Raw genomic sequence first — 21,731 nt, 5'->3', positions numbered from 1 at the left:
TAGTAAAAGACAATATTTAATTAAATTACATTAAAAATAAATAATAAAACATAATAAATACAATATAATATACACTAAATTTATTTAAAAATTGATATTAGTAACATTGAAGTTATTATTTCGATATTATTGACATCGATATTTAAAACTTCGATATTACTGATATCATACTAATATCGATATTAAGACTGTCGATATTACTTACCTTCGATATTTTGTCTCATCGATATTTAAACTTCGATATAATTGTATATCGAAATTTAAAACTCGATATTTTGTCTGTGTACCCCACCATCGGGATGCGGTCGCCGTTATATGTGACTGGTCGGATGTCCAGTTTCTCTAGTTCTGGGCCTAACTTTGGTCTGAATGTTTCGTCCCACAGCGCTCTTTGGACTATTGTGTAGGGGGAGCCTGTATCCGCCACTACGCTGGTGGTTATTCCGCCAATTGTCATTTCTAATACAGGTTTTGTTGTCCTTTTTCCTTCCACGCATAGTACCTGGTCATATATACACAAGACGGTGACTACTTCTTCCTCTGTGGTTCCTTCCTGGTCTTCCTCGCCTTGGTCGATGTATTTCACCACGCTTTTGGATACTTTCTTCTGGCACACTTTCTCATAGTGGCCAATGATGCCACAGTGTAGACACTTGGCCCGGAACGCAGGGCAGCTTCTGTCATGTGCCTCGTGGGACCAACTTCCACACCTGTAGCACGTTTTCTTGTTGTCGTTGCCTGCTTGTTTCCCTTGCGGTTCGGTGTTGCCCTGCCATTTGTTAGGTCCCTTTGGTGCGGGCCCCTTGTACTTCTGGTCTCTGCGATGTTCCTCCTCATATACCCTGTTTACCATGGTGCTGGGTGCCGTTTCTTTCTTGGTTGCGTCGGCGCACCTACGTGCGAGTTCTGCCCTTTTGACGATGACCATTACATCCTTGAGTGTGGTGTCTCCACTTGCCCACAGCTTGTCCTGAACGTTCGTGCTGGAGGTGTGCATCACTATCTGGTCTTTGATAAACTCCTCCTCCCACGCTCCATACCTGCACGTGGCCGCTAGTTTCTTCAGAGCTGCTACGTATTCCTCAATCGACTCTCCAGCCCGTTGTTTCCTCTGCTGGAAGTTGAATCTTTCGACTGACACACATACTGTGGGTCGGTAGTGTTCATTTAGGTCGTCGATGGCGTGGGCATATACGTCATCGTCCGTGCTTCCTCTCTCTTTGGGCACCAGGCTTTTGTAGATTCTGAGTCCTTCTGGCCCCAGATTTAGTAGTATGCGTTTTTTCCTTTTGGGAGTGAAGTTTTCTTCATTCTCGTCCTCCAGGACCCCTATGAAGTTATCTATATATTCTCTCCAGTCCTCCCACTCCATTAGTGGTTCCCCTGGTTTCGGTAGGAACTGGACTGGCGCAATAGCATATCCCGCTGGTGTGCTCATCTTCTCTTCCTTGACTGGGGGTGCTTTGTCCCCTTTGCTGGTGGGGCTACCTGGGGTGTTGTCCGTTTCTTCTTTACTAGGTTGTACCTGGGGACACTCAGTGTCAGCCCCCTCCCCCTCCTTTGTGGTAGCCAGCTCAGTTCCTCACGTGTGTGTGGGTGGTTTAGATTTGGCGTGCTCGTCTTGGCTGCTCTGGGGTCTTTGTGCCACCTCTTCTGCTGCCTTCCCTGTGTGGGCAGTTATGGGCCCTGCCGCGCTCTTCAGGTGTACAGTACCTTATGTGGTGCTTACAGTCCGGGCTCTGTCCGGTTTGTGCTGCTCTGGGTCACTTAGCCATGCTGGCCCAACCTCCAACAGGGTCTGGACTGGCTGGGATTCTGCTGACTCCCTCGGAGTGACCTCGTGGTGGGTCCGTTTTTTTCCGTTTTTTTTTCCTTGCAAGCCTGCTGGTCGCTTCCCGACCTCGTCCCCACTGTGGTGTTGCTGTTTACAATGAAACCGCTGCACAATTTGGTTGTTTGCACGCTTATTTATTTGATAACAAATTTCCCTGAAGAGCGCCGGGCCGGCGCTGCAGCTTGTATGCTCCTGTGCCTCCTAATGAGTGCGCGCGCATCGCTCCCAAGATGGCCGCCGCACGTCACGTCATTACGTGACGTGCAACAACTAGTAAGCGCCACTACAGAGAGGGGTGAAAAATGTCAAATGGAAATATAAAAGTTCGAGGCGAGCGAGGTGTGCCATAATTACCATAAATGTCGGATTCAGTGATTCTCAAGACTAACAGCCAGATTCATCAAGCGAAATGCGCTCGCAAAAGGGCCAGAAGGGCCAGATTCTGAGAATCTGGCCCTTTGCGAGTGCAATTTTTGCATTCGGGATTCATCATCCCAAATGCAAAAATCGCTAATAAAGAATTAGCAAATTTGCGAGGATTAGCATTTAAGGAATCTCTATTAGAGATTCCTTAAATGCTATTCATGAAACATTTAAAAATTGCGAATTCGCAATTTAGGAGCGCTATTTACCACAAAGTCAAACCTCGTGGTAAATAGCAAAAACTTAGAAAAATGCATTTAAGTGCATTTTCCTAAGTTGCATGTTACACACACACATGTTCTTTGGACGTGTGTGCACAACATCAGTGTAAATTCACATTTCATGGGTGCTACAGGGTGTCCTTTGGACACCCCTGGCACCCTTAAAATCGCATCCTTATTTGCGATTAGCAAATTGCTAATCGCAAATAAGGATGGACTCCCCATTCATTCCTATGGGCCTTTAGGCCCATAGGAATGAATGAGGAGTTATTCCTTATTTATGATTAGCAATTTGCTAATCACAAATAAGGAGGCTGTAGGAATCGCAATTTATTTTGCGATTTCTACATGAATCCGGATTTGCAAGTCCTTAATAGCGATTCCTTAATAATCGCTATTAAGGACTCGCAAATCGGGACTTTGATGAATCTAGCTGTAAATGTGGTGAAGGGGGGCTTGGTGGGGCAGCCGACCCCGGGGAGGTCTCCCCCCCGGGTGGTTTAAGAGGGTCTGGTGAGGGGGGGGGGGTTTCAGGCCCGGGCGCCTTTTACGAATTTGGGCTTTCTTTTCCTACTAGAGGAGCCCAAGAATAAATTCTGTGGGCTCCTCCTCCCTGCCACCATTTTAGGTTTGGTGACCTGGTGGCCGGGAGTTAGCTTAGGAGAATTTTTTCCCTCCCTCCCTCCCTATATATTTTTGAGTTAGGTTTTTTCCGGTTTCTTTTTGTTCTGGGTATTGTAATTTTTTATTCCGTGGGTTTTTTGCTTCTTTTCCTTCTTTTTAGGCGTTTTGTTTGGAACAGGTGGACATGGTTTCCTTTTTGTTATACTTGTCGCTTGGAGCAGGTGCTGTGCGGGGTTTCGTTTATTTTGTCAGGGTTGGTAAGTTTGTGGTTGGTTGTTACTTGGTTGGCACATTCGGTGGGGGGATTTGGACAGGTTGACGGTTTTGGGATGGTTCTATACGTGGGGGGACGAAGAGGGGTTTGAGGGCAAAATGTGGAGTTTGTTTTATGGTTTGGAGGGTTGATAATTTGGAATGTTTATGCGGGGTGTTTGCATTGTTGTTTTTGTAATTATGTAATGCTTGGGTGGCGGCGGGGTCAATGACGTTTTAGGGGTGGGGGTGGGATGGGGGAAAGTAAGGTAGTATATTTTAGTTAGTGAGGTTTAGTTTTGTAAGGCATTGGCCGAGGTTTTAATTTGTTAATGTGCACCTGTTTCAATAAAGTGGCCTTTTTCACACACATTCTTTGTCTGGTGGTCTGATCCCCCCCCCCTCGCCCTCCCTCCCAAAAATATCTCCCTAGTAAAAACCTACTCCATCAACATGTGATCAAGATGGTGTAATAAAACGTGACAAAGAGTGGAATGTGTGAACTTAGTGTTAGTAAATGGTGCTTGACTGATGATCATCATCAGAATGAAGATATGAAAGAATTGTACAATGTATATTTGCGAGCCATGGGTGAATAAAGATTATAAAAAACAACAAGTCTCTATCGTTCATAGAGTCCCTTTGGGGTCGTGGTGTTGAGATGATTTATCCAGTAGATTTCTCTTTGTAACAAATGTTGTGTATTGTTTTTTCCTGGAAGGATAGGTACACGCTCTAGTACCAAGAATCTTAACTGGCTTGTGTTATGATTCTGTGAGTTAAAGTGAATGGCCACAGTAGATTTAGGATTTTTCGTTCGGATATTATTATTGTGTTCTGTTAAGCACACTTTAATTTTTCGCTCCGTTTTCCCCACCTAAGCATATCCGCAGGTACATTTCAACATGTATATGACATTAGTACTATTGCATGTCGCTGTCACTCTTAATTTCCCTTGAGTGCCTTTAGTTGAGTGGGGGATCTGATTCCCCTTGATGATGATATTGCAGTTTCCACAGTTTAAACAGGGAGAGTACCCCGATAGTTTGCATCTTTTTCTCAACTTTTTTGTTAAGTATTTCCTTTAGGTTGCGTGTGCGTAGGTATGCGATTCTAGGTTGTTGTGAAAAGATTCCTTTAGAGTCCTATTCAAGTGTCAACATGGACCAATGTTTGATTATGGATTTATTTATTCTGAAACTTCTAGTTGAGAATTTGGATACGAATACCATTCCTCGTTCATCCTTTCCGATTATTGTGGTCAAAAGCAAGTCATTACGTTTTTCCTTTAGAATCTTGTTTACCTCCTCTTGTATGTTACCAGGGTAGCCTCGTTGTTGAAATTTCTTAACAGTAGTTGCCATACTTTCTGTGTATAATTCATCTGATGATGAAATTCTTTTGATTCATAACAGTTGTGAGATTGGTAGATGTTTTTTTAAAGATAGCGGATGAATACTGGTGAAGTGCAAGAGGTTATTGTGGTCCTTTGGTTTGGTGTACATGCTTGTGATTAGTTGCCTCTACTAACATGTCCATATCCCAATAGTTAACTGAGCAGTAGTCTGTTCACCACAGACAAGATAAATCCTCCTGTGAAAAGCATATTATCCCTTTACTGCAAGCTATCTAAAGGACATATATTCTCAATTAAATTGCAAAAATATCACCTCAGGCTTACTTAAAGTCTGCTTCATGTTTGCCAGACTGGAAAATCCAAAAGCCAATTTGCATGTTCCTTGTTTATTTCTGTTTGTCAGATTTTTAAAGGACCTGGACTATCACAATGTTGCCTTTTAGGTTGAAGCCTACACAGCGTAGCTGTCTAGTTTGCTAACGACTTCTTGGGGACATTCAAAAAGCTTCCTTGGAAATACATTCCACCCGTGGCTTACCATTGGCAATGTGGTTTGTAACTCACATTTTCTTGCCTTCTATTTTCTGGCTTTATTTATTTTAGGCTGTCTAGCTTCAGTTTCTCCCTTTCGTTGCCCAAACCTTATTTACAGTATCCTTGTGAGTGCTCCTTTTCTGTAAATATCCCTTTAAACCTTGTTCTTATCTTGTCACATTTGCTGTGCATGTCGGGTATGACTAACTGAGAGGATTTCTGTGACAATCATCCTGGCTACTGGGGGAAATTCTGGTAATTCTGAAGTGTGGTGGAAACACATATTTAATACGGTCAAAACAAATCTATGCACTAGGTGTTGGCATCTCCACACGTTATCGTTTGCGCACAAAATTCGTTTATCAGTAAAACTGTATTTCTTGCAAATGTAATGGTCATTTCAATTGAAGATGTGTTGTCTGTAATGGGAGGGCGATGCCACACCATGCATACTCTACTTTACCCTATTCCACTCCACACTGAATCACTCCACTTTGTGCCGCTCCACTCTGCATCACTGCTCTGTAGTCCACTTCACTCTACACCTCTCTGCTTCACTCTACTCTGTCAATGCACTCTACCCTTCTCTAATATGCACCATTGCACTCCACTCTATGCTACTCCACAGTACGCCTCTCCACGCCGCTCTGCTCCACTCTGTGCCACTCCACGCCTCCCTGCTCTTTGCCACTGCGCTCTTCACCACTCCATTCTACGCCAATGCACTCCACTCTGTACCACTCCACTTTACGTCAGTGCACTCTATGCCACTGCACTCTACCCCGCACCACTCTGCTCTCCCGTGCACTATTCCACTGTACACCACTTCACTCTACTTTGAAACAATATGCTCTACGCCATCTGCACCTCTCCACACTCCACTCGACACTGCACCACTGCACCACTATACGCCACTTCACTCTACTCTGAAACAATCTCCTCTGCACCATCTGCACCTCTCCACTCAACACTGCACCACTCCACGCCTCCCCACTCTGCGCCACTATACTCTATTCTGTACCACTTTACTCTGTACCACTCTCCTCTAAACCAACGCACTCTACACCACTTTATGCAAAACCAAATCACTCTACCACAGTGCACTCCACTCCAATTTTCTCCGCACCATCATTCTCTACACCAATGCAATCTGCACCATAGTACATGAAGTCCCTGCACTCTACGCCACACTACTCTGCACCGCTGTACTTTTCATCAGTGCACTCCATGCAAATACTCTACACCACCCTACTACACACCACTGCACTCTCTGCCACTGAACCCTACCCAACTCAACTCAACTCTGTCACTGCATCCACACCGTTGCACTCTATTCTTCCCCTCTCTACTCCAATCCATGCTAATACACTCTATGCTACTACCCGTTATGCCACTCTACTCTGCATCACTCCACTCTACACCACTTCACTCTACCCTACACCTGTCCACTCTATGCCTCACCCTTCTGCAACACTGTACTCACCGCCAATGAACTTTACCCCACTCTACTCTGCACCACTGCACTCTGTGCCACTCTTTTGCACTCAACACAAGTGCACTGTTTGGGTCTACACCTCTCCTCTCTATACCACTGCTCTCTTTGCCCACACTTTAAGCCACTCTAATCAACTCTGCACCACTGCACTTCACGGCACTCTACGCCGCTTTACCCTACTCTGAAACAATCTACTCTATGCCAATGTACTGTGTGCCACACTGTTCCACTCTGCACTACTGCACTCTATGCCACTCCATTCTACACCAATGCACTCTATGCCTCTTTACTAAAAACCAGTAGTCTCTATGCCATTGCAGTGTATGCCACTATTCTCTATACCACTGCACTGTATGACACTGAATTATATGCCACTCTGCGCCACTGCTCTCTGCTCTACTCTGTGCGTCCGCCCTCTATGCCACTGCACCACTCTACCGCACACTATGTCACTGCACTCTACACCATTTCACTTTAAACCTCTCTACTCTGCACCATTTCACTTTAGATCTCTACTCTGCACCACTCTACTCTATGCCAATGCACTCTACTATGCAGCAATCCACTCCACACCACTCCACCTTACTATGCACCACTCCACTCTACCTCACTACTCTATGGCACTCCACTCTACCCTGTACCCCTCCCATCTGCATCAATTCACTCTGCTCTAAAACAATCTACTCTACGCTGCGCCACTCGCTCTACACCAGTGTACTCTATGCCATCCACTCTACACCACACTAGTCTACTCCGCACTCTACGCCACTATACTCTACCCTGCAACACTGTACTCTGTCACTGCACACTACACCACTCAACATCATTGTGCTCTGTCACTGCAATCTACACCACTCTGTTCTACTCCGCATCACTGTATTATACACCGCTGCAGCCCTGTACTCTGCAGCACTCTTCTCTACACCACTGAACCCTCTGCCACTGCACTCTAAGACACTCTACTCTGTAAGCCTGCACTATCTGTGACTGAACTCTATGCTGGTGAAGTAGTGTGGCTCACTGGTTAGAGGCGGCAGACCCGAGAGCAGAGGACGGCCCGGGACCAGGGTTCGATTCCCGGTGCGGCAGGTTTCTGGACCAGGGTCAGCGGACTCGATAATTCTCTCGCCTCGGTGCCCACTCTGATAAGCGATCACACTCGGCAACTCTGGGCATTAGCTTGCCTCATCTTCACTAACGGCCCCACCAGACCGCCGGGGATGCCTGGTCTCACCCTGGAGATACCCATTAAGGGACCATCTCTCAGGGAAGCCAGGAAGGGTTTCGCAGCGGTCGAAACGCCTTGGGACCCTACGGGTAAGTAGTGCGCTATATAAATGCCAATACATTTACACATTTACTCTGCACCACTGCACTCTATACCACTACACTGTACCCCGCTACAATCTTCGTCACTGCACTCTGCATCACTTCATGCCACCCTAATCTACTTGCCACTGGAATCCACACCACGCCACTCTGCAACAATGCACTCTCTTCCAAAGCATTCTACACCACTTTCCTCTAAGCCAATGCCTTCTACGCGACAGCTCTCTACGAGACAGCTCTCTACGACACAACTCCACTCTATGATGCTCTAAGCAGCTCCCTTTATGCCACTTCATGCCACTTTACTCCACTGTATTCTATGACACACTACTCCAATCTACTCCACGCCACTCTGACACTCTATGCCACTCCACTCTACAACATTCTACTCCACTCTAGCGTTCCACTCTACTGCACTACTCCACTCAATGACATTCTACTCCGCTCTATGCCGCTCTACTCTACAGCACTCTACTCTATGCCACTTCACTCTGCGTTATGCAACTCCACAACATTCTATACCTCTTCTCTCTACCACACTCCACTCTACTCCCTCCACAACACTGTATGCCCCTGCAGTCTACACCACTCCATGACACTCCACTTCACTGCACTCTTCTCAACTCCACTCTACTCCGCTCCATGACTCTCTATGTCACTCCATAACACTAACTCTACTCCACAACACTGCTTTAGGACACTGGACTCCACGCCACTCTACCTTACGCCACTACCTTGTAGCCATGCTGAACAGCAGCCAAGATTTTGTAAAACATGTCTAAAACATATTGGCGAGCCAATTGCTCCTGCATGGACAAGACCTATTGGCTTTGCTAATATATGTATAAAATGTATAAAGCGCAGGAATCACCCCCTAAGGGGTATTTCCGCGTTATCATTGCGGGAAAGTCAGATGACCATGTGCAGATAAGTTACACCCTGAATAATGCCGTTTTCAGGAGTTTCCTAAAGCGTACAAGATTGGAGCATTTATGCAAGTCCACAGGTAGGGTCTTCTAATGCTTGTTTAAATTGTAAAAACGTATAGCTGGCGGTTGCCCCCTGCACTGTGATCGAAAGTCATATTTTCATGTCTTAAACTGTGGAAAATGCAATTAAAATAAGAGGCTTCTCCTTACGGATATATGATGATACAACGCATGTTATTACAACGCATGCTTTTACATCGCATTTTTTACAATGCAAAAACTTTTACAACGCATGTATTTACAACGCATGTTTTTACAACGCAGGTACCTTTACAACGCATACCATTACAATGTAAGTATTGGTAAATATATATTAATTTTATAATCGTAAATTAATTGAAAAAAATATAATTTAATGTCATTTAATTTAATTTCATTTCATTTAATTAATTTAATTTAAATTTAATTTTAATTTATTTTTACCCTGTACCCCTGTACCCCAAAAACTAAAAACTGACCCTGAACCCCAAAAATACCCCTTTACCCAAAAACTAAAAACTGACCCTGAACCCCAAAAATACCCCTTTACCCAAAAACTAAAAACTGACCCTGAACCCCAAAAATACCCCTTTACCCAAAAACTAAAAACTGACCCTGAACCCCAAAAATACCCCTTTACCCAAAAACTGGAAACTGACCCTGAACCACAAAAATACCCCTTTACCCAAAAACTAAAAACTGACCCTGAACCCCAAAAATACCCCTTTACCCAAAAACTAAAAACTGACCCTGAACTCCAAAAATACCCCTTTACCCAAAAACTAAAAACTGACCCTGAACCCCAAAAATACCCCTTTACCCAAAAACTAAAAACTGACCCTGAACCCTAAAAATACCCCTTTACCCAAAAACCCAAAACTGACCCTGAACCCTAAAAATACCCCTTTACCCCAAACATATAACATTTAAAATATAATTATATACTTACCAATACTTACGTTGTAATGGTATGCGTTGTAAAGGTACCTGCGTTGTAAAAACATGCGTTGTAAATACATGCGTTGTAAAAGTTTTTGCGTTGTAAAAGTTCCGTTGTGATGGTATGTCGTTGTAAAAGTTGCGTTGTAAGTGATGTTTCCCCTCCTTACTAGTGTGTGTTGGGGAAACAGAAGGCGGAGTGTGTGGCGTGTGAGAGAGTGACTCAGCCAAAGTCCCATAGCACCAATGGTGTAGTGGGGCTCTCATCAAATGGTCACTATTACTCATCACCTAACTCTTCCACAGGTGTGAATCACCAGTATGATGGAGCTTAGCATGGCCAGTCTTTTATGGTTAATAATAAATACTTCAGCCGATCTCACCCCACCTTCAAATATGATATCACGATAATGAAGCCTGCAGTAGTAGACCAGCATTTAAACATATTTGGGAGAAGTTTGCAGAGGACACTTACCGATCTCCCTCTGCCCTTGGCTACCGTTTTGTTAAAGAGTAAATAGAAATGTATGTGGCCGGATTTGCTAATGTAACAAGAGCCCTACCGCCCGATTCATGTACCTAAATTGCGCTCGCAAGGGGCCGGATTCTGAGAATCCGGCCCTTTGCGAGAGCGATTTTTGCATTTGGGATTCAGCATCCCAAATGCAAAAATCGCTAATTGCGATGTCGCAAATGTGCGAGGAATTACATTTAAGGAATCTCTATTAGAGATTCCTTAAATGCAATTCAACATCCAATTTAAATTAGCGAATTCGCAATTTATTGCCGCAATTTACCGCGAGGTCAGACCTCGCGGTAAATTGCGCAAACACAGAAAAATGCATTTAAATGCATTTTTCTGAGTTGCATGTTACACACACACATGTCCTTTGGACATGTGTGTGTGCAACACCTGTGTGTAATTTCATTTGAGGGGTGCTACAGGGTGTCCTGTGGACACCCCTGGCACCCTTCAAATCGCAATCTTATTTGCGATTAGCTAATTGCTAATCGCAAATAAGGAATACTCCCCATTCATTCCTATGGGCCTTTTGGCCCATAGGAATGAATGGCGAGTTATTCCTTATTTGCGATTAGCAATTTTCTAATCGCAAATAAGGAATCAGTAGGAATCGCATTTTATTATGCGATTCCTACATGATTACCGTTTTGCGAGTCCTTAATAGCGAATCGCTATGATTCGCTATTAGGGGCTCGCAAAACGGCCCGTTGATGAATCAGGCTGAAAGTGTCCTCTTTCTGTAATATGTGCTGAATTACTCAGAGAATCGCAGGTCCAAAACAAATCCTGCAGGTAAGATTCCCAACAAAATTGTATTTACTCAAGTTCAATATAAGAACACGTTTAGAAATCTTTATTTGAACGGTCGCCCGTAAAGAAAGCATTTGCAAGATTGGGAGAATTTAAAACGGGACAATCTTAACAGTTTAGATTTTTTGTGGTGGCCTATTGGCCTAGTTCATTAGCCATGATTGTGACTTCTGATTGCTAAGGGGGTAGTCATAACCAGTTTGGCTTACCGTCTCGCATTCTTCTGGAGATGTCTCTTCAGCCCGAACTTTAAACGTAAGTGTTTCAGGATGTTCCAGTTTTTTATATAAATATGTTACATAAAACCTGTCATTTTGTTTTTCAAATTAATTCAAAACAATAATTCTAGCTCATGGAATGAGCCTTGGAAAGCTGCTGTTGCCACTAGTTTATTTCAAGTACAAAGTGTTGGGGCCGCCCCTCATTCCTTTAAGGCAAACACAGGAATCGTGCCAATTTGTCTTTTGTGAACATATTCACTAAAATGGCGTAATTTTAAAAATCTGTTTTTGTGTTTCCAGTTGGATTTTGAAAAATCGCAAGTGAAAAAGTTAGAAAAAGAACAAAAGAAGCTGGCTACACAACTAGAGGAGGAGAAATCTCGTCATAAACAACTGTCGTCAATGCTCATGGCCGAGTGCAAAAAAGCAACCAGCAAAGCAGCAGAAGAGGTCCAGCGAGTGGAAGACACCAGCTCGAAACTGGAGAAGGAGAAAACTCAAGCGACTAAGTTGGAAGAGGAACTTGCCACAGAAAAAAGCGCGGTCTTCAGATGGAGGCTCAAGTAGAGAAACAGCTTTCGGAATTTGAAATTGAGCGAGAGCAACTGAAAGCGAAGCTGAACAGAGAAGAGAAAAGGACAAAGTCACTAACAGCCTGATTCATGAAAAATGGGATTTGTGATTCTCAAATAGCGAAAAATTGCGATTCGCTTTTGAGAACTCGCAAATCTGAATTCATGAAGATTAGCGATAAAAAAATGCGATTCGCACGCGGGCGCAAATTCCGTTAGCGAATAACGATAATCGCAGAAAAATCGCTATTTCCGGCTACCCGCGTCGGGATTGCGATCTCGCAAATAGCGATATCGCTAACTGCGAGATCGCAAAATCGCGAGATCGGGAAAACGGGAAGTCGCATTTCGAGCACAGTGATGACATCACTACCAGGAAGCAGCCAGTTCCCACCCCCATTCACCACAGTGAGGCAGACCTCGAGGGAGCAAGTGGGAGAGCTGCTGCTATTCTACTGGTGATTTGTACTCTGCAACAACATTGCTGCCATGTCAGAGGAACCTGTTCCTGGCCGCAGCAACACCACAGGGTGGAAGAGGAAGCTCAAATTTTCAGAGCAGGAGCTCGAACATTTGATTGAAGGGGTGGTGGCCAACAACGCCAAACTGTTTGGCAAAGACTCCAGGAGGGTGCCAGAGCTGGAAAAAAGGAGGATCTGGCAGAGAATAGCCTCCACCGTCAACTCCGTGGGTGTGGCCGATAGGTCACTAGACGAACTTAAAAAAAGATGGTACGACCTCCGAGGTCATGCCAAAGAGAAGGTGGCGGAGCGCCTTGGAGAGGCATCGGGCACTGGAGGTGGCGGACCTACAGTCCCTCCTAACACAGCCTTGGAGGACCAGGTGGAAGACACCCTTGAGAGGGAGGCGTGCATTGGCTTCACACTTCTGGACTCATCCCGACCCACCCAAGACACCCAAGGTAAGTGGCATGCGACTGCGACCCTGTCCCCTATGAATGTCCATGACCAAATAGGCTCCCATAATGTCCCATAGTCATGCCTTTGTTGCACATCAGGGAATGCCCTGAAGCATTGTGGGAGATGTAGTGTGGCCACAATGTAGTAGTACCACAATGCAGCCAGACAGGTTCCAAAGTACGCAAAGCCACAGCCATTCAGGGAATGTCACCCAGCATGCATGTAGCAACTGCACGTCTGACAGATACATGCAACTAATGATCGTCCACTTACCCTCACAGGTGGCGCTGAAAGCAGCGACAGCGAAAGGCTGCTAATTGATGAGGAGGCCCAGGAGGAGGAGGTGCCACCACAAACACAGGCACCAGCCCCTGCCGCTGCAACCACACCAGCAGCCAGGTCCACCAGCAGTGTGCCCCCTGCGTCTGGGGAACCACCTACAGCCACAGCCAGGCCCGCGACTATTGTGCCCCCTGCATCTGGCGCACCACCTACAGCCACAGCCAGGCCCACGACTAGTGTGCCTCCAGTCCCTGCCGCACCAGCAACGCCTGCTGTGACACCACCAGCAGCTGGTGCTACAACATCTGGCCCAGCAGAGCAGGCGTGGCAGCTCTTGCCAGCACACCACTGCAGCAATCAGCAGGAGGGGCAATGGACAGGGGCTGGCGCGTATGAGCGTCGAAAGACGCATGTTGCGTATCCATCAGGGCCAGGCACGGCAGCAAGGTGCCATTCAGCTCCAGCTCCACAAGATTGTGCGCAATGTGGCCGGAGTGGGTGACCGCATGGACCGCATGACGGCGGCCATGGCAGGTGTGGGGGACCGCATGGACAACATGACTGCAGCCATGGCAGCTGTGGGGGAGGGAATGGCCCGCATGACTGCAGCCATGGAAGCCAACACTGCAGCGATGACTACTCAGCGCAGTGCAGCACGCCGGCGCCACCATCAGCTCATGAGCCGGCTGGCCTCCTACAGCAGGTCCAATTATGTTGCAGCCAATGCAACTTCACAGTTGTCGCGGCGGTCCCTAGCACAGCAGCACCAACTCATCCAGTGCTGTGAGGATATGACCATGGTCCTGGAGCACCTGACCACGGCGGTTACAACACTACACCCTCCTGCTCTACCTGCCACAGTTGGGGGTGATGATGTCAGTGAGGGGGCATCCAGCATCAGCAGCCACTCTGCCTCACAAGTCCCGCCACTCAGGCGCAGCACCAGGCTCACGGCAGATACAGGTGCCCCGGAAGAGGATGAGCCTCAGAGGCGCTTGGGTGGAACGCGCAGGAGGCGCAATCGACTACATTTGACAATTACAGGCACAGGCTGACTATAAGCCTGCCCTGTCCTTTGACACAGCAGTATGCAGTAATACTGTTAGTGGAAGATAGTTGAACTGGTACCATTTTTGTGATTGAAACAAATATATTTATTTTTGCAGCACACATTAGCGTTGTGTCATTATTACATTTTGCATGCATTAGTGATTTGTGGGGTGAGGGAAGAGGGTGCACTCGAAACTGTTCACTGTGATGTGGTTGCGACGTCTGTGGCCTTCAGCTGGGTTCTCCCAGCGTGCATGGCACACATGTGCTGGTGGCCGGTTGTCCCCTTCAGATTCACTGCCAGAGATGTCGACAGGTATCCGGCGCTTGGTTGCAATGTTATGTAGTATTGCGCAGACAGCCACAATGTGGCAGCACACTGCAGGACTGTAATACATGGCCCCACCTGTCTTGTGCAGTATGCGGAACCTGCTCTTGAGCAGGCCAAATGTCCTTTCTATGCAATTCCTTTTCCGTATGTGGGTAGGGTGTTAAAATATCGATAACAAAAATATAGCTGACATAAATATCGTTGCAAAAATATCGTTTGCAAAAATATCGACACCCTATACTTAAACAGGTAAGTACATAAATATCGACTCCAAAATATCGTTGTAATTAATATAGATGTAAAAAATATCGACTTTTTAAAATAATTAAAATTACATTAAATAATAAATAAATATAAGTACTATTAACAAAATACATTACATTACTTTTATTTTTTAACTATTTCAAAAACATTTACTACACTTTTTAATTATAAACTTAATAAATGTGGACATATAAATTAATTTTACACATTACTTTATATAACAACAATAATACATATATATAATTAAGATACCCCTTTACCCAAAAACCCAAAACTGACCCTGAACCCTAAAAATACCCCTTTACCCAAAAACTGAAAACTGACCCTGAACCCTAAAAATACCCCTTTACCCAAAAACATTTTCACTAAAAAAATCCTGTACACAAACCTAAACTTAATAAAAAAATTAACATAATTAATTACATAATTATTATTCAATTAACTAATTAAAATTAATTAACTATTATTTATTACACTATTTATATTTATTTAAAACATTAATTAATCTATTATTTCATTATATTTAAAAACCCCTTTACCCAAAAACTGAAAACTGACCCTGAACACTAAAAATACCCCTTTACCCAAAAACTGAAAACTGACCCTGAACCCTAAAAATACCCCTTTACCCAAAAACTGAAAACTGACCCTGAACCCTAAAAATACCCTTTTACCCAAAAACTGAAAACTGACCCTGAACCCTAAAAATACCCCTTTACCCAAAAACTAAAAACTGACCCTGAACCCTAAAAATACCCCTTTACCCAAAAACTAAAAACTGACCCTGAACCCTAAAAATACCCCTTTACCCAAAAACTGAAAACTGACCCTGAACCCTAAAAATACCCCTTTACCCAAAAACTGAAAACTGACCCTGAACCCTAAAAATACCCCTTTACCCAAAAACTGAAAACTGACCCTGAACCCTAAAAATACCCCTTTACCCAAAAACATTTTCACTAAAAAAATCCTGTGCACACACCTAAAAATAATTAAAAAATTACATAATTAATTACATAATTATTATTCAATTAACTAATTGAAATTAATTAACTATTATTTATTACACTATTTATATTCATTTAAAACATTAATTAATGTATTATTTCATTATATTTAAATTACTTCCCACCCTACTCCCCTATAAACCCACAACCCGCTACGGAACTATTAATACTAAATTCAACTGAAAATACATTATTAAATAATAATATACTACTAAAAATACTACTTTGACTAAAAATAATCATTAAAAACACTACATTACTTATAATTATTTAAAAAACGATATTATTGTAAACTATGTTTTTGTAAACGATATTTATTACAACTATATTAATGTTAACGATATTACTTACCTGTCTGTCGATATTCTGGTCAGATGATATTTTTGTCACCGATATTTCTTCCTGTAGATATTTTTGCAGCGATATTTATGTTAGTCGATATTTTTACGACGATATTCCTGCTCTGTACCCCGTATGTGTGCAATATTGTAGCGCCGTTGCTGGGGTGTAGCAGGGTTGAGGTATGGGGTGAGGAGGTATTCACGGAGGGCGTAGCCACTGTCACCTGAATGAGAGGAGCAGAGGGTGATTGCCTGTGCTGCGCTGCTACCTAATTGCAATGTGACATTGTCGACAAAGTGTACTTACCGAGTAGGTGTCCTTCCCCGAAGTCTCCCCTGGCCAGTCGTGTGTGGAGGCCGCTGTGCCGGAATATGAAGGAGTCATGGCTACTCCCTGGGTACTGGGCCACAATGTCAGTGATGTATGTCTTAGCATTGCAGACCATCTGTATGTTGAGGGAGTGGTAGGACTTGCGATTGCGGAACATATACTCCGTGGCAGCTGGTGGGCAGATGGCGATGTGGGTACAGTCTATGCATCCGAGTACATGTGGAAAATGGGCTACATTGTAGAATTGTAGCTTGGTCATGTCCAAATCCTGTTGGCTGGTGGGAAATGTGATGTGACGGTGTAGCTGGGTGAGCATAGCGTCAACAAAAGTGTGGAGGCAGCGTGACATGGTGGGCTGGGATATCCCCCCCAGCAGCCGCTACTATCCCCTGGAAGCTCCCGGAGGCCAGGAGGTGCAGGCTACACAATACCTGCACATGTGTAGGCACCGCATTGGTACGCCTTGTTGGGTGCTGCATCAGGGGGTCAAGGTCCTGTATTAGCTGCATTATCATCCGGTCCGATCATGGGGCCGTGTCAATCTTGAGAATCTCTCCTCTCTCCTTACCAGTTCTCTCCCGCCTCTTCAGGGCCTTACTACCGTCTCCCAGGTGGACGCCATAGATCAGTGGCTCTCCCGCAGCTGCGACTCCGTTGCCCCGCTCAAGCGCATTACTTCTAAACGCGACAAAGACGCCAACCGGTGGTTTAACCAAGAGCTTAAAGCCACCAAACTAACAGTTCGCCGCGCGGAGCGGGCTTGGAGGAGAAACTACTGCCCCACTTTGAAACTGGAATATATCAACATCCTCTACCAGTACAAAAAAGGCATCCTGGAGGCCAAAACAGCTTATTTCTCCTCCAAAATCTTAGCAGTGGAGAACCAGTCTAAGGAGATATTCTCCATCGTTCACAACCTGGCGTTCTCGGACAGAACCACGCTAAAACCAGCCCCGTCCAATGACCTCTGTCTTTCTCTCAATGATTATTTCATCCACAAAATTGTCACCATTAAGGCCAATATCCCCCCACCTCCCCCATCTTTTGTGGATCCCCAATGTCCCCCTCCCAAAGGCAAACTGACCACCTTTCCCCCTATCACTCGGGAAAACCTGGCCTCACTGGTGCCTCTGATCAAATCTGGCTCTCCTCTTGACCCTTGTCCTGCCCACATCCTCCGTCACATCTTTGTTTCTTGTCCAGATCCCCCCTCCACCTCCTCAATAGTTCCCTTACCCAAGGCATAGTCCCTAGCTCCTTGAAGTCTGCGGTAATTGTGCCCTTCCTGAAAAAACCTGGGGCAGATCCCTCTGTCCCTGCCAATTTCCGTCCCATCTCCCTCCTGCCATTTCTGGCCAAGGTGCTCGAGCGCCACGTCACCTGCGCCCTGAGCTCCTTTGTGGAGAAACATGGAGCCCTTGCCCCCCGCCAAGCTGGTTTCCGCCCCGCACACTCTACGGAGTCCGTTGTCATGTCGGTCCTCGACACCCTCAGGGAGGGTATGGACACCAATCAGCACCAGGCCCTTGTGCTCCTCGACCTCTCAGCCGCCTTTGATACGGTGGATCACAACATCTTACTTTCCCGTATCGGGGCGGCGGGGATCGAGGGGACTGCCCTGGTCTGGTTATCCTCCTTCCTGAGCGACCGCACCCAGGCTGTCCGCCTGGGTGACTTCACAGCGGACTTCCGGAAAGTTCAGTGCGGGGTTCCTCAAGGCTCATCTCTTTCCCCCCTTTTGTTCAATCTATATATCGCCCCTCTTATTTTTTCTCTTCAACAGATGGAGGTCGCCGTATTTAACTATGTGGATGACCTCCAGCTGGTCTTTGATCTTTCCTCTCCTTCTGCTGTCCTTAATTTTTAAACCGTCATGTTTCACATCAGGGACTGGATGAGCCACAACCACCTCAAACTCAACCCGGATAAAACCGAGTTGGTACTGACGGGTGGTTCATCCAGCCCCTGGTCCCCCCTCTTCTGGCCCCCCTCTCTTGGCCCTCCTCCTGTTCCCTCCTCCTCAGTCAAAACACTAGGCATAAAACTTAACTCCCAACTCACCCTCCACTCCCAGGTCAGCTCTGTGGTATCTTCTTCCTTCCTCTCACTGCGTACTATACGCAAGGTGTCCCGTTTCTTTACTTTTTCTGCCTTCAAACTTATCATTCTGGCCATGGTGGTGTCCCGCCTGGACTATGGGAACGCTCTGTATGCCGGTATTCCTGCATACAGTTTGCGTCGCCTACAACAGATCCAAAACCAGGCGGCCCGCCTGGCTTTCAACCTCCCTAAATTCCACCACTCTACCCCTCTTCTGAAATCTCTTCACTGGCTCCCCGTGCGAGCTAGAATTCAATTCAAGCTCGCATCCATCACTTTCCTGGCCCGATTGGATCTGGCACCCGCCTTCATCTCCTCTGAGATTGTTTCTTATGTCCCCTCCAGGGACCTACGTTCGTCTTCCCAGTCCCTCCTCACCATCCCTCGCTTCCGGAGAAAGAAGTGGGGCGGCTCCAAATTTGCTATTCTTGCACCTACCCTCTGGAATTCCCTTCCCCTTCATCTTCGTGCTATCACCCTCTATCCCCAATTCTGTAAAAGTCTTAAAACCTACTTATTCACAAAGTCCTTTGAATAAGTGTTCCTTCCTCTCTCCCTGCTCTTAAACCTCAGTCCCCGCTAGCTACAGCGCCAAGAAACCGCCGGTATACGTGCGCTTTAAAAGTGCTTTTAAACTCAAACTCAAACTCAATCATTTCCCCATTCAGCCTGTATTTTGCATATATCTGCTCTCTGGTTTGGCCCAGCAAGGTGACCCGCTGGCGGAAAATCCTGTCCTGGATCCTGCGTCTCCTCCTTGCTGCTCGCTGTAGCCTTCGACGCCTCACCACCATGTACATTCCTGGCATTGTGGAACTCCTAATGCTGCTGCTGATTGTCCTTATGTGTGATTGGTCAGGCCTGAACCTCTTACTGATTGGCCAACGGTTTTTTAAATGGAAATTTTTGATTGCTTTTATGGTTACCACCTGCTTTGAGTTGTCCTTAATTTGCACCGCGCAAACTGCGATTTTTGGGTTTTTCGCAATTAGCGATTTTTCATTAATGCCGATTGCAATAGTATTGCGAATTCGCAATTTATTTCGCAGAATCCGTGGTTTGTCGCATTTTCCGATTCGCTAATGCTCTCCTACCGGGATTCTGCGAATTTAATTGCGAATTCGCAATTATGGGTTTGCGAAGTCGCAATTGTCTTGTTGAATCCCGATTACTAATATTGCGCCCGCAACTGCATTTTCGCAGCGATTGCGGGCGCAATTTACCTTAATGAATCAGGCGGTAAATGAAGAGATTGCACGTCTAAAGAAGGTTCTGGAGGACCTGGAGGCATCAGAAAAAGCCACTGGTAACATAAAGCAGCTAAACCAAAACTCCACCCTTGTATCCAGACCACTGGCGTTGAAACTGAATATCCTCAAATGGTGTCTGTGTTTTGCCAGACCGAGCATATCCAACATGAAAAAAACATTTCAAGTGGTATCGACAGAGTTGATCATATTACATTGTCCAATCCACCCATGCCCACCAACTTGTATGCCAAGACAAATGGCCATCAGAACATGGGAATGCAAACAAGCAATGACATGCTCCATTTGCATGTAGAACACCAGAGTGAGAAACATGTTGGTTCTGGTCATGATGTCATCTCTGAAAATTGAAATTCTCCTGTCAGAATGGAGTCTCCTATTCATATGTCTTCTCAGCTTCCTTCTAGTGGGATATCACTGTCTCCAAGCAGTACGGCTGCCTCATCTTTAACTTCCTCTCCATGCTCTTCACCAGTGCTTAGCAGACGTTTGATTGGTACATCAGCTAGTAGCCCAGGTAACCAGTCCTCGTACCAAGTTGGCATCAACCAGCGTTTCCATGCTGCCCGGCATAAATTCCAATCTCAATCCGAACAAGATATACAGGCTACTGGACTGCAAAGCCCACCTCCAAGGGATCTATCTCCAATAATGGGTGATAATTCTGCTGCCAAACAGATGGCACGAAATACCGTCACTCAGGTGCTCTCCATATTTGCAATCAAGTACCAACAAAACCAGCTGCCCCCAACAGTTCTCTCTTTGGCACAGACTACCGAGATCTTGCCAATTCAACAACCCAGAGAAATGAATTGAATCCTTCATTTAGTCCTGGTAAGGTGTCCTTTGTCTCCTGGGATTAAATCTCCAACAATACCGAGAGCGGAACGAGGAATTCCCCCACCAATTCCTCCAAAGAAACCTGGATTGGCTCAGTCTCCAGCCTTTCCAAAACACCCCCTCAGTGGTCTTCTTTGGGGGCCACTGTGGACATGTCTAGCAATGGTTGCACTCACAATGTAGTAATAGCCAATGGAAAAGAAATTGAAGACATCCTGCCTACTAGCAGCTAGCTATTGGCCAAAAAGGTAGCTGTACACACTCCATACCATTGAGTCCTACATAGTGAAAAGAAGGTAATGATTTCAAGGATCAAATAAGATTTAAAATAGTCAGATATGTTATTTATTTTAATATTAGAAGAAATTCTTATAAACTTTGTTCACGTTTTCTCGAGTTCCTACCATATACAATATTCTGAACGGCCCTTTTTTGTGGGATGAGTATATAGCACTAAACAGTGATGAATGTTCTTATCCCAAAGGCCAGGAAGGCATTTTATGTCGATTAGATCGTGTGTACTGAATTGCAAATGATATTATAATCCAAAGGAATATCGAAAGAACTGACCTTTTTTTCAATTGCCATAAGTGGTTTGAAATCTATTCAAAACGTTAACTGAATGAGCGATGTCATCAATTATTTTAACATTATTTTTTTAATTTCAAGAGAGGGAGAAATCACACTAAGCGCCCAAAGCTTTTGGCCAACCTAAAACTTGGGAATGTCTATCCTTTTACGTTAAGCTTGGTACAGGAAACACATATTAGCCGTTCTCCGAAAGTTGCCATTAAAAAAAATGTCTCTAAAAGAGATGATGTACACATACCACACCCACAAATGGAGATGTACATGGAGATTTGTTAAATATAGCATTTTCCGACTTGCTTTAAGA

General features: G+C 45.2%; 1 pseudogene; it reads left to right on the top strand.

Moving 5' to 3' along the window:
• LOC147660931 (CTTNBP2 N-terminal-like protein) overlaps nucleotides 1–21,069 on the top strand; it is an 81,488-nt pseudogene extending 60,419 nt beyond the window's left edge.
• Nucleotides 21,070–21,731: the final 662 nt, after the last annotated feature.

Source organism: Lissotriton vulgaris, unplaced genomic scaffold (assembly GCF_964263255.1).
Source record: "Lissotriton vulgaris unplaced genomic scaffold, aLisVul1.2 SCAFFOLD_792, whole genome shotgun sequence".
Lineage (NCBI taxonomy): Eukaryota > Metazoa > Chordata > Amphibia > Caudata > Salamandridae > Lissotriton > Lissotriton vulgaris.
The sequence above is the reverse complement of the archived record's forward strand: the minus strand, read 5'-3'. Positions and strand labels throughout refer to the sequence as shown.